Here is a 12,337-nt window from a genome sequence, read left to right on the forward strand (position 1 = left end):
TTGCTGACGGGGGGATCATTACTATAGGGCTTCCTGACTAGTAAGGGGAGAGAGACCTTTATCTCCAGCGCGCAGCTACAGCCCCACAATGCAAATCCATGATGCCGGCTGTAAACTTTTAATGCACGCGTGTCAAACACTCCCCACGTTGTTCACGGGGTCCTCTACTAATGCCTCTTTGCAAATGCGTCTCAGTGTAAATGTAAATTTAAATGCATTAATTAACCCCCACCCCCGGCAGCGAAACACGGACTCCCTATTCCCTGGAATTGTTCTGGGAAAGTGGACGTGATGTTGGAACCTAAAATGCGACCGAAGCAGGAACCTACTTTGGGAGAGCGTTTACTTCGGTTCGCCGTCTGCTTACTTGGCGATTAATGATGGAAGCAAGCGTGATCTTCTTGCCCAGAAAGTACTTATCTGATCGCACTCGCAGTCTCCTGACATTATTTTAAGTCATGTGTACCGTCGGCAGGCGATAAAGGATAATATGCTTTTATCTTTAAAAAAACATATGGTATCAAAATCTAGTTGGGAAATCTAAGGGATACTAAATCTGGTTATATTTTGGGCCTGGAAGAACATTTTTTTCCCTCACAGTTACAAGCAAACAATAAATTGTTTGCAGTCTTTATTTATTTTACAGTTGAGCATAGTTAATTTAACCCACTTTAGTGCTTCAAGCGCAGGTGTGCATCCAATGATTGACAACAAAGCAAAACAAACAAGAAAAAAACTGGTCATCTCAACAGTCACATGTGATCAATGATTTATTTATTTAAAACTTTGTAAAAAGTAATTTAACCTTTCAAACTGCGCGGATTAGAAATGATGGTCCCCGCGGCGAAAACCTCAACACATTTAACTTTCAATAAAGTGTCGTTTGGGGGGAGTTGTTTAGTGAAGACTGCGGCTGGACTCCAAGAGTAAGGCCCTGTTCCCAGTGTATTTTTGCAAGATCTCATGAGAATTGCTCACATGAGATTTGTCTCAGATTGATCAGACTGTATTACAACAACTATCGCACCTCCCTCTCCCGCTAACCAGCAGCACGGTCCCGACGCTACAGCGCCCGGGTAATCTTATCATAGTGCTTTGTCACTTCGTCTGCACGTCCAGTAATAAACACACACACACACGAATACATATTGTTACAAGGGGAGAGGTTGGACGTGCGTGGAAAATAACGTGTTTCAGTTGCCGGTTTAGCCGTATTCAGTGAGCAGTTCAGTCTTGGCAAACAAAGGCTAGAGAGGAAGAGACTGGCCGAGTGCAGCTCTGGTGTGTGTAGGAAGGGCGAGGGGAGGGGGAGGGGGAGGGGTGGGGGAGGAGAAGGGGACCCTTTGGAATTCCTTTTGATTCCAAGCAATATCCATTGGCAAACAGTATGTATTATACAGACGGAGACACGCAAGTGCACACACAACACACTAGACACACACAACACACAATCACGCACACAGTACACCAATACACTAACAAACATGCACACAAAAAACACACATACACACACGACCCAGACATACAATCACACCAACAACCACACACTGCACACTTTACACACACAAGCACACTAATAAGTACAGATACAGACACTACACAAATGCACAACCACACACACACAACAGAAGCACTACCTAAGTGCAGTACCAAATACACATACACACAATACAAATGCTCATCCACACACACATATTTTCACGCATACATTACACACACATATACACACCTATCCAGACACACATACACAAAACTACACTAGCAAACACATTACACATAACCACATACACAACACATCAACATGACACAAGCGCACTAGCAGATACATAGACACAAACAACCACATGCACATCTGCAAAACCACATATGTAATGCAGACACACAATCACATGCAATGTACAAAGATATATAGGCATACATACATACACCCAGCTACCAGCAAACAATGCAATCACATACAACACACAACCACATCCATAAATGCACACATTACATTTACAGCCATCTAAAGACACACTCACAAACACATGCATACATAAAAACAAACAAAACATACACACACAGCTATACACAAACACACATACTAGCACACAAACACATTTATTTGTTTAACAGCAGTACAGGTTGGGATGGTGGTGCGGAGATTAGTGCTGCTGCCTCACAGCTGAAGGAAGCAGATTTGGTCCTCACCTCCAGTGCTGTCTGTGTTGTGTTTGCACGTCGTCCCTGTGAACACATGGGTTTCCCTCAGGTACTCCGATGGCCTCTCACATCCCAAAGATACGCTGATAGGTTAATTGGCTGCTGTGAATTACCATTTAGTGTCGGCTAATGGCTAGTGGAATCAAGGGAGTTGATAGGCTTGTGTGAAAGAGAATAAACTGCAGGGATACAGGGAAATAAAGAGAGGGAGGAGTGATTCCTTTGGGATGTGGGAGGAAACCGGAGCACCCGGAGGAAACCCATGCGGTCACAGGGAGAACGTGTAAACTCCACATTGACAGCGCTGGTGGTCAGGATCGATCCTCCCAATCTGCTCCACCCTGTCGCACATTGTAAAGAGGGAAAGCAAGTTTCAGGTAAGATCTTTATTGGTCACATGTACATCGAAACGCACAGTGAAATACACCTTTGCGTAGAGTGTTCTGGGGGTAGACCACAAGTGTCGCCACGCTTCCGGCACCAACATCTTCCTAACCTGTGCCCACAACTTCCTAACCTGTACATCTTTGGAATGTGGGAGGAAACCAGAGCACCCAGAGGAAACCCACGCAGACATGGGGAGAACGTACAAACTCCTTACAGACAGCGGCAGGAATTGAACCCGGGTCGCTGGCGCTGTAATAGCATTACGCCAACTGCTACACTACTGTGCCTGCCCATCTGAAAACTTACCACAGACAAAAAAATTTGATTTGGAAGTGGGATTATGCATATTTACTGCTCAGCTTGGCATGACAATACAGCTGCACAGTGGTTATGTTGCTAGGTCAATCTAGGGAGCAAAGCCTTGTTCCTCCTGACCTCTACCTCACTGGGTGGCACATTGCCCAGTGTACCATTGGAAGGATTCTGTAACAGGTCATTTTTCCCTTCAAGTCAGATCTGCCTTAAAGAACTATTGCTTGATCTGTGAGCTCTCGCAATAAACCTTCCTTTTCCATGTATCTCTTTATGGAGACACAAGAGACCGCAGATGCTGGAATCTGGAGCAAAAAAAAAGCTGCTGGAGGAAGTCAACAGGTCAGGCAGCATCTGTGGAGGGAAATGGACAGTCATCGTTTCGGGTTGAGATGCTGTCTGTCTGTCTTCGGTACTGGGTAACAGAAATGCATGAATATAATGTTCAAAATGATCAGTTGGCTCAGCAACAACAGTGATTTGCAGGAGAGAATTCCTAATTCCCACGACCCTCAGCATGTAGAAATATTTTCCAAGGTCACTCCTGAAAGAACTGGCCCAATTTCTAAACTCTGCCCCCTAACCCTAGACCCCCACAAGGTGACAACCAATGCATCAGAGGGAGATAGAGGGAAGGAGGTTCCTAAAGGGAGAGCGAGCTGACGGAGAGGGGTACTGAGGGAACGGAGGGAACCAGGGTAGGGATAGGGCTGGTGCAAGGTTGGTAGGAGGCAAGGAAAGGGGCATGGAAAAGATTCAGTGTCCATGTCCATTGGTACATGGGATCGGATTACATTTGTGTGCCTATAGCCTATGTGCATGTATATCCACCTACATACATGTGCTAAATCTGGAGCAGCAGAACCTGGTCTTCAATCATCTTGGACCTACTTGCCAATGGACCAAGACCTCATTGTGTCTAGACCATGGTAGTTGACTAGCCATGGTTAAAGGATTTGATGTGCAGGTATCAGGCACACCTTAGGGTCATACTCAATCTGAGGCGCTGCCCAGGAAGACATTAGAAGATGGGATAGACATATTTATTTAAACCAAAACGACATAAAAGCACTTGGTTTTTCTTCATTTATTCTCAGGATGTGGATGTTTCCAAGTATTGGCACTGATCTGAGGAGGCAACTGATAACCACATTGGTGGGTCTGATGTCACACATAAGCTAGTTCAGGCAGCAGATTCCCTTCCTGGAAGGATATTGCTGTATCAGATGTATCTTTATGACGATCCAACAGTTTCATGGCCACAAGCAGCTTTATTCTTTCATGATTTGAATTTAAATTCTCTGAACGCACATCTCTGGATCAATATTTCCGAACTCTGGCTGCTGGTCCTGCAACTTAACCACTACCCTGTACAATATTATTTTTCTCTCCTCAATTTATAAACTGCTAATAAATCACTGGCCTTCACAGATTTTTAACATGAAGCACTTTAATCACAGGAAACCAACTCATGCAATAATTATCCCTCACTATTACTCAAGCAGTTATTGCTCGTTAAAGAATAATAATGTTAACAAATTCAGCAATGCAGCCTGTACCTGAACATTTCACTATAAAGCTCTTCAGCTATTTGATAAACAAGTGGCAGAGTGCCAGGGGTCTGGCAGAAAGGGGTGCCAGCTGTTTCTGGCTTAGGGTTCAGTGCCAGCAGGGCTGAGGTTGCTGGGAGTGACATTATGCTCATGTCTAATCCTTGTTCTCACCTCCCACTCATAACACAATCTCTCCTGATTTACGTGATGCTGATGGTGTGGGCACTCCCCGCTTCCCTCACTGTAACCCTTTCCTTTCTCTTTCCAGTAAAGACATTGAGGAAGACGGCAGCAGCTGCTCAGACGCTGGCTGTGAGTGGACTGGCATGCCATCACGCCGAGTCGTCGGGCAAGACTGGTTAGCCTCCGTGGTTGGGGAGGGGGGTGGTGGGAAGGGGAACGGAGAAGAGGGCAACTCTAAAACCTGCCCCACAGGTGGCAGGTCAGTCTTGGTGGATCCAAGGTTAGATGGCAGCTGGCAACCAAGGGCAGACTGTGCCCACAACATGGGCAGGTTAAGAAGGAAGCACCGGATGAGAGAGAAGGGGGCGTTTGCTGCAGAGACTGCCAGCTCGACCACCACTCTACCCATGTTGTTCTGCGCAGCCCTGTGGCTGTCAATACACGAACGTTTCACTGGTGGCCCACGCAGTGTGAGGAGGCATAGACGGGGAGGAGCCTGTTCGCTCTTGACCTTGCTCAGAGACCAAAGTATGACACAGAGGACTGCCACAGAACAGCTGGGTTAGGTGGCACTGGGAGCGGGACATTTGCCAGCAATATCTTTTGAAAGCTGCACTTCCGGGGAGGAAAGCCCTTTCTGGTATTCCATCGTAGGTACAATCAATCATTCCCCGAACTGCTCGCTACCCACGGAGAAGGGTGATTAGTGGACCTCCACCAAGTCCCTCAAGCAGTTGGGCGTTCCAGCTGGGATCCACGGGACCATCGACTGCCCGCAGTGGTTCAGAGGCTCAGGAACTTGGGCTGTCTGCCACTGTCATTGTCACAACCAGGTTTGGCCTGAGGCTCTGCCTTCTGCTGGTGACCGTCATCCGGATGTCCTCTCCTCCGGCTGGTGGAGGCAAGACTTGTTGTCCAGAGAACTCTTTAGGTGTTGGCCCTTCTGGCCAGAGCCCTTCTTCGTTCTTCCTTCAGCATCCACCGGCCAGGAGGCCTTGCCCTTGGGGTCCTCTCTTCTTGCTTGTGATCACACTGGATGCCCTGCAGAACTACAATGGTATCCAGTTCTTGAGTTGAAACAGTAACCTGAACCTTCCCTGCCGAAGCCAATTTCATTGCTGGTGACTAGTTCCATTAGACAGGAAAGGCTAAGAGAGAACAAAGGTCTTTAACATATGAAGAATAAAGATGGTGAAAACTCTGACTGAATGTAAGCACAGTCGAGTGGTTCACTGCGGCATTCAGAGAGCAGCTCTGAGTCAATCCTATTAGTCTGGGTCAGAAGTCACGCAAAGGCCAGACTGCAGGAGGGCAGATTTTCTCCATCACAGGGCAGACGGGTTTTCCCGACAATCCAGTAAATTTGGGGTCACTAGTTGTGAAATCAGCTCTTTAACTCCAGATTTATTGAATCGCTTGTACTTCAGTTCCCCAGTTGCCAAGGTGGGATTTGAACAAGTCTCTGAATGATTTAATTCAGACCTTTGGATTATGCATCCAGTGAACTGACCATTATGCTGCTGCACTTATAATAATGAACAACTACTTCAGGGAAATAATGACAGCAAAGTTCATTCATAGCACACTTTTAACAGGGAAAAACATCCACAGGTATCTTCCCATGTTTGGATAAATAGTGACAAGGTTTCAACAGCTAAAACACAAGAAGTATTTGTGTACAAGGCATTGGTGAGGCCACACTTGAAGTACTGTGTACAGTTTTGGTCACCTGTTACAGGAAGGATGTCATTAAGTCAGAAAGAGTGCAAAGAAAATTTACGAGAATGATTCCAGGACTCGAGGGCCTGAGTTATAGGGAGAGGTTGGGCAGGCGAGGACTTTTATTCTTGGTGCGTAGGAGATTGAGGGGTGACCTTATAGAGGTGTATAAAATCATGAGGGGCATAGACAGGGTGAAGGCGCACAGTCTTTTTCCCAGGGTTGGGGAATCAAGAACTAGAGGGCACAGGTTTAAGGTGAGAGGGGAAAGATTTAAAAGGGACCTGAGGGGCAACTTCTTCAACACAGTGTGTGGTGCATATATGGAACAAGCTGCCAGAGAAGGTAGTTGAGGCGGGTACAATAATGATATTTTAAAAGGATTTGGGACAGGTATATGGATAGGAAAGGTTTAGAGCGGTTCGGGCAAAATGCAGGAAAATGGGACCTAGCTTAGACTGGAATCTTGGTCAGCATGGATGAGTTGGGCTGAAGGACCTGTTTCCTTGCTGTTTTACTCTATGACTCTATGTTTGGATTGTCGATGCAGGCTTCAGGATTACTAGTCTTCTAACCTAACCACTGCCAACCATTTATTTTAAAACCCTGTGAGTGCAACTTGTTCAGGAGCCATCGGAATCAATCAGGCAGTCCACTGGGCCTGATGCACATCACCCTTCAAACAGGTTCAACAGAGAACCTTCCTATATCTATTCAGTTCAGTACTTCCATAGCTAAGGATTTCAGCTGTTATCCATTAGCAATAAATGGAAACCATTAATTCAAGACACAGCTCTAAGGAGAGGTTGGACAAATTTGGGTTGTTTTCTCTGGAGCATCAGGGGCTGAGGAGAGACCTGATAGAAGTTTATAAAATTATAAGAGGCATAGATAGGGTAGACAGTCAGAAACTTTTCCGAGTGTCGAAGTGTCGAATACCAGAGGGCATGGCTTTAAGGTGAGAGGGAGGAAGTTTAAAGGGAATGTGTGGGAAGGTGCCCGGAACGCACTGCCAGGTGTGGTAGTGGAAGCAAATACGATAGTGGCGTTCAAGAGACTTTTGGATCGGCACGTGAATTTTAAATACTCGCAGGGAGAACGTGCAAACTCCACACAAGCAGCAGCCGAGCTCAGGATTGAACCCTGGTCTCTGGTGCAGGGAATAGAGGGATATGTACAATGTGCAGGCAGAAGGGATTAGCTTAACTTGGCATCATGCTTGGCCCAGACATCGAGGGCGATGGGCCTGTTCCTGTGCTGTACTGTTCTATATGCAACGAATGGCATTAATGTCCAATGAATGTCCAATAAGGGCATCCCAGGTAGGTTTAGAACGCACAGGGTCATTTGATCATTCAGCTCTGCACTCTGCAACACAAATCAGAAGGCATCAGGGTGCGCTGCCTAGTGACTGTTGAGTACGGTGCTCAGTGACATTGTAAATCATGGAGCAGATTTTATAGAGAAGGAAAACAGGCCCTTCGTCCCACCGAGTCCACACAGCCCATCGATCACTAATCTGACACTAATCCCATTTTATACCCATGGCAAGTAGTCTCAATAATCTGATTGTTCCTGTGTGTGCAATACAAGCAGGAACACTGGTGTGAAACAAAATTCACCAGACAGTGAAGCAAAGAATCATTGCACGGAAACAGGCCCTTCGGCCCACTGAATACATGCCGAACATTTACGCTAATCCCATTTTATTCTCCCCACATTCCCCCCAACTCCCCCTGGATTCTACCACTCACCTACACACTAGGAACAATATACAGCGGCCAAACCAACCTACCAACCCGCTTGTCTTTGGGATTTGGGAGAAACCAGAGCTCCCAGGGGAAACCCACACAGTCACAGGGAGAACGTGCAAACTCCACACAGACACCATCTGAAGTCAGGATCAAACCTGGGTCTCTGGAGGCAGCGGCTCTACCAGCTGTGTCACGGTGCCGCTCTTAAAATGGGTCTCCTGTACTTATGCAAGGCCGAGGGAGATGAGACCACCACTCCCTGTCCCCAGCAGTGGCTGGGCTCGAACAATGCAGTGTGGGGGCACTGCCCACCGTCAAAGTCAAGAGGAACTTCAATCATTTTTATGTGCCTCTGACATTCAGAAACACTTAAAAACTATTAAAATTTAAGTAACTTATCAACATCAAAATTAGTGTAGAAAATTTTTTAAATAACTAAACCATCAATGTTAATTACATTCTCAAAAATACATAAATAATTAAAATATTACACTGAGTGAAAATGATTTAAGAAAAGACTTAACAGTCTCCTTGAATCCCCAGTGAAATCAATTGGCTTTCAGATCCTGAGCTGGGTCTGACCTGGCTAGAAGTCTGAGAGGTGTAAGATCTGCAAGACCAGCATCCACCATTGGACTGGAACAGAGGGACCTAGGAGTACAAGTACATAGTTTGTTGAATGTGGCATCACAGGTTGACAGGGTGGTGAAAAAGGTGTCTGGCATGTTGCCCTTCATCAGTCAGGGCAGTGAGTACAGGAGGTGGGACATTATGTTGCGGTTGTTTAAGTCATTTGGTGAGACCACACTTCGCAGTACCGTGAACAGTTTTGGTTGCCCTGTTATAGAAAAGACGTGGTTAAACTGGAAAGAGTGCAGAGAAGGTTTACGAGGATGTTGCCAGGACTAAAAGGCCTGAGTTAAGGGGAGAGGTTGACCAGGGTAAGTCTTTATTCCTTGGAATGTACGAGAATGAGGGGCAATCTTATAGAAGTATTTAAAATGATGAGAGGCCTAGATAAGGTAGATGGTACCAGGATGGGGAAGCCCAAAACTAGGGGCATAGGTTTAGGGTGAGAGGGGAAAGATTTAAACGGGACGTGAGGGGGCAACTTTTTCATGAGGGGATGGTGAGTATATGGAATGAGCTGCCAGAGGAAGCGGTTGAGGCAAGTACAATAGTGTCATTTAAGAAGCACTTGGATAGGTACATGGAGGGGTGGGGCTTGGAGGGATATGGGCCGAATGCAGGAAATTGGGACTAGTTGGGTGGGCACAATGGTCGGCATGGACTGGATGGGCCGAAGGGCCTGTATCTGTGCTGTATTGCTCTAGGACTCCTTATGGGGTCTGTACAGACACCTTAAAATCCCCAGCCCAGCAAAATTCTGTAGTGCCCAGCCCAATAGACTTCATTGTAGGAGAGTCTAGGATCCAAGGGCACAGCCTCAGAATAAAGGGACGTCCCTTTAGAACTGAGATGAGGAGGGATTTCTTCAGCCAGTGGGTGGTGAATCTGTGGAAATCGTTGCCACAGAGGGCTGTGGAGGCCAAGTCATTGGGTGCATTTAAGGCAGGGATTGATAGGTTCTTGATTGGTAAGGGGGTTGAGAGTTACAGGAAAAAGGGAAGAGAATGAGGTTGAGAGAAAACAAATCAGCCATGATTGAAAGCCGGAGCAGACTCAATGGGTCAAATGGCCCAATTCTGCTCCTACATCCTATGGTCTTATGTGATGTTGCTCGAGGGATGAATATCTCTAGGAAACCATTGAAGACTCCTCTGGATTCACAAGAGACTGCAAATGCCGAAATCCGGAGCAGGGTTTCGACCCAAAACATCAACATATTCCTTTCACACCCACAGATGCTGCTTGACCCGCTGAGTTCCTCCAGCAGATTGTTTGAAGATTCCCTTGGATTTCTTTGAAATAGTGGCCACAGGACTTTACACACCCCCCGCAGCTGTTTAACATCGCACCTCTGTCATGGAAGCACACTCTCAGTACTACACTGGCACTAGCTTTTATGCTTACATCTTTGGATCAAATGCTCAATAAACATTTATTCTTTAACAATGATGGACTTTATACAAAAACTCATCAGTTTAACCTGAGTGAGTGATATCATTGAGTAAAAATGTTTCCAAGCACGTCTTCAAATGTTTGTCCGGCGGATTTTATGAAGTCATTGTCTCCATTACATAATCCAATACTATGGTCCAAGGTACATATATATTACAGCATAGAAGGAGGCCATTCAGCCCAGCTGTCCCATGCTAGTTCTCAGCAGAGCAATCCCAACATCCCATCCCCATGTAACCCTGCAAGTTACCCTCCTTCACGTGTCCATCGACTCCTCTTTGGTTTTTTTGCCACTTACCTACACTTGGGTAATATACAGTCACCTAGTAACCTACTAGCACATAGAATAGAACAGTACAGCACAGGAACAGGCCACTTGGCCCTCGATGTAGTGCCAAACTAATTATGCTAATGATCCCTAATTAAACTAATCCCTTCTACCTGCACATGGTCCATATCCCTCCATACTCTGCATATCCATGTGCCTACCTGAAAGCCTCTTAAATGCCTCTGTTATATCTGCTACCACCACGACCTCTGGTAGCACATTCCAGGCACCCACCACCCTCCGTGTAAAAAAACTTACCCCACACATCTCCTTTGAACTTTACCCCTCTCACCTCAAATGCATGCCCTCTAGTATTAGGAATTTTGATGCTGGGAGAAAGATACCGGCTGTCTGCACTGTCTGTGCCTCTCATAATCTTATAAACTTCTATCAGGTCTTCCCTCAGCCTCCTCTGCTCCAGAGAAAACAACCCTAGTTTGTCCAACCTCTAAGGACGTGAGAGGAAACGGGAGCACCTGGGGAAACCCACACAGTCACCGAGAGAATGTGCAAACTTCACACAAACAGCAGTCGAGGTCTGGATCGAATCCAGATCCCAGGAGCTGTGGCGCAGTAGCTCTTACAGCTGAGCCAACAGAGGACTACTTAATGGGGGGAGGATTCCTTGTGCTTGAAAGAATCAGAATCAGGTTTATTATCACCGACATATGTCGTGAAATTTGTTGTTTTGCAGCAGCAGTACAGTGCAAGACGTAAAAATTACTATAACTAGCAAAAATAAATAAATAATGCAAACAAGGAAAAGCCATAAAATTCTTGTAACATCTTGGAGGAAGTAGCTGGAAATCAAAGATGGGAATGAGAAATAACATTTGTAAAATTAAACCATGGAAAACAGATTGAGATCCATGTCTTTGCTGGCATTTTTAATTTATGTGAATAACTCAGTTCATAAAAAATAATTAAAATAATGACCACCAACAGTTAGTAAAGTGGTGAAATGAATGTTGGATTTTATAAAGTGTTAGTCATAACTAAGGAAGCAAATTGCCTTCCACTGCCACACCTTTAGTACGATAGGTCAGTGGCGTGAAATTGAAAGGGTTACCAAAGTGACTCCATAAAACGGTCCAATGGACCACATATAACTTCATGTCAGGGCTTCACAAGATGGGGAGCACAGCAAATGTCACCTGATGCCAAATCACCAAGAGTTCTGGATAGCTGAATAGCAGATTAATGGAGTTTTACTGAATCAGGGACAGCATTACATTAAATGATTTGATTAATTTCTGAACCCGCAGGGGTAGGTTAGACTGGGGCTAAGATGTTTCTTTTGCCCTGCTTCCGAAGTGTGAATGTTTCCTGGAAGCATTTTACTTACCCTTTAGCATTTCATTTTGCACTGCTTCAGACTGCACTGCTATCTTTGCACCATTCTGTTGGTAAGTGCTCATCACTGTAATTATCGTTGTATTTTTTAATCACTATGCATACTGCTCACTCTGTGAGCTTCCCGCGAGCAAGGAATTTCATTGCACCCTGGTGTATGAACTGATCTGATCTGATCTGAAAAGCAAACGCAAGTCAGAATCAGGGAGAGCGGGGGGGAAATGCGCCAAGATAAACGCTGACCCTGCGATTCCGTGAACATTCACCAAGTGGGCATTCCGCACAATTGTCCAAATTTTGCAAGTTCATGTGTGCAATAGCGGGTGTACAGTACCTCCGCACTGACATCAAAGCAAAGTGGACATATACCAAAAGGCTTCATTGCCCTGTGGATGTATCAGCAGGAGAGAAACAGCTTTGCAAACAGACTGCTAATGTACAGCAGAAAATAGCAATCTTCCTGA

This window comes from Pristis pectinata, chromosome 29 (genome assembly GCF_009764475.1).
Source record: "Pristis pectinata isolate sPriPec2 chromosome 29, sPriPec2.1.pri, whole genome shotgun sequence".
Classification (NCBI taxonomy): Eukaryota; Metazoa; Chordata; class Chondrichthyes; order Rhinopristiformes; family Pristidae; genus Pristis; species Pristis pectinata.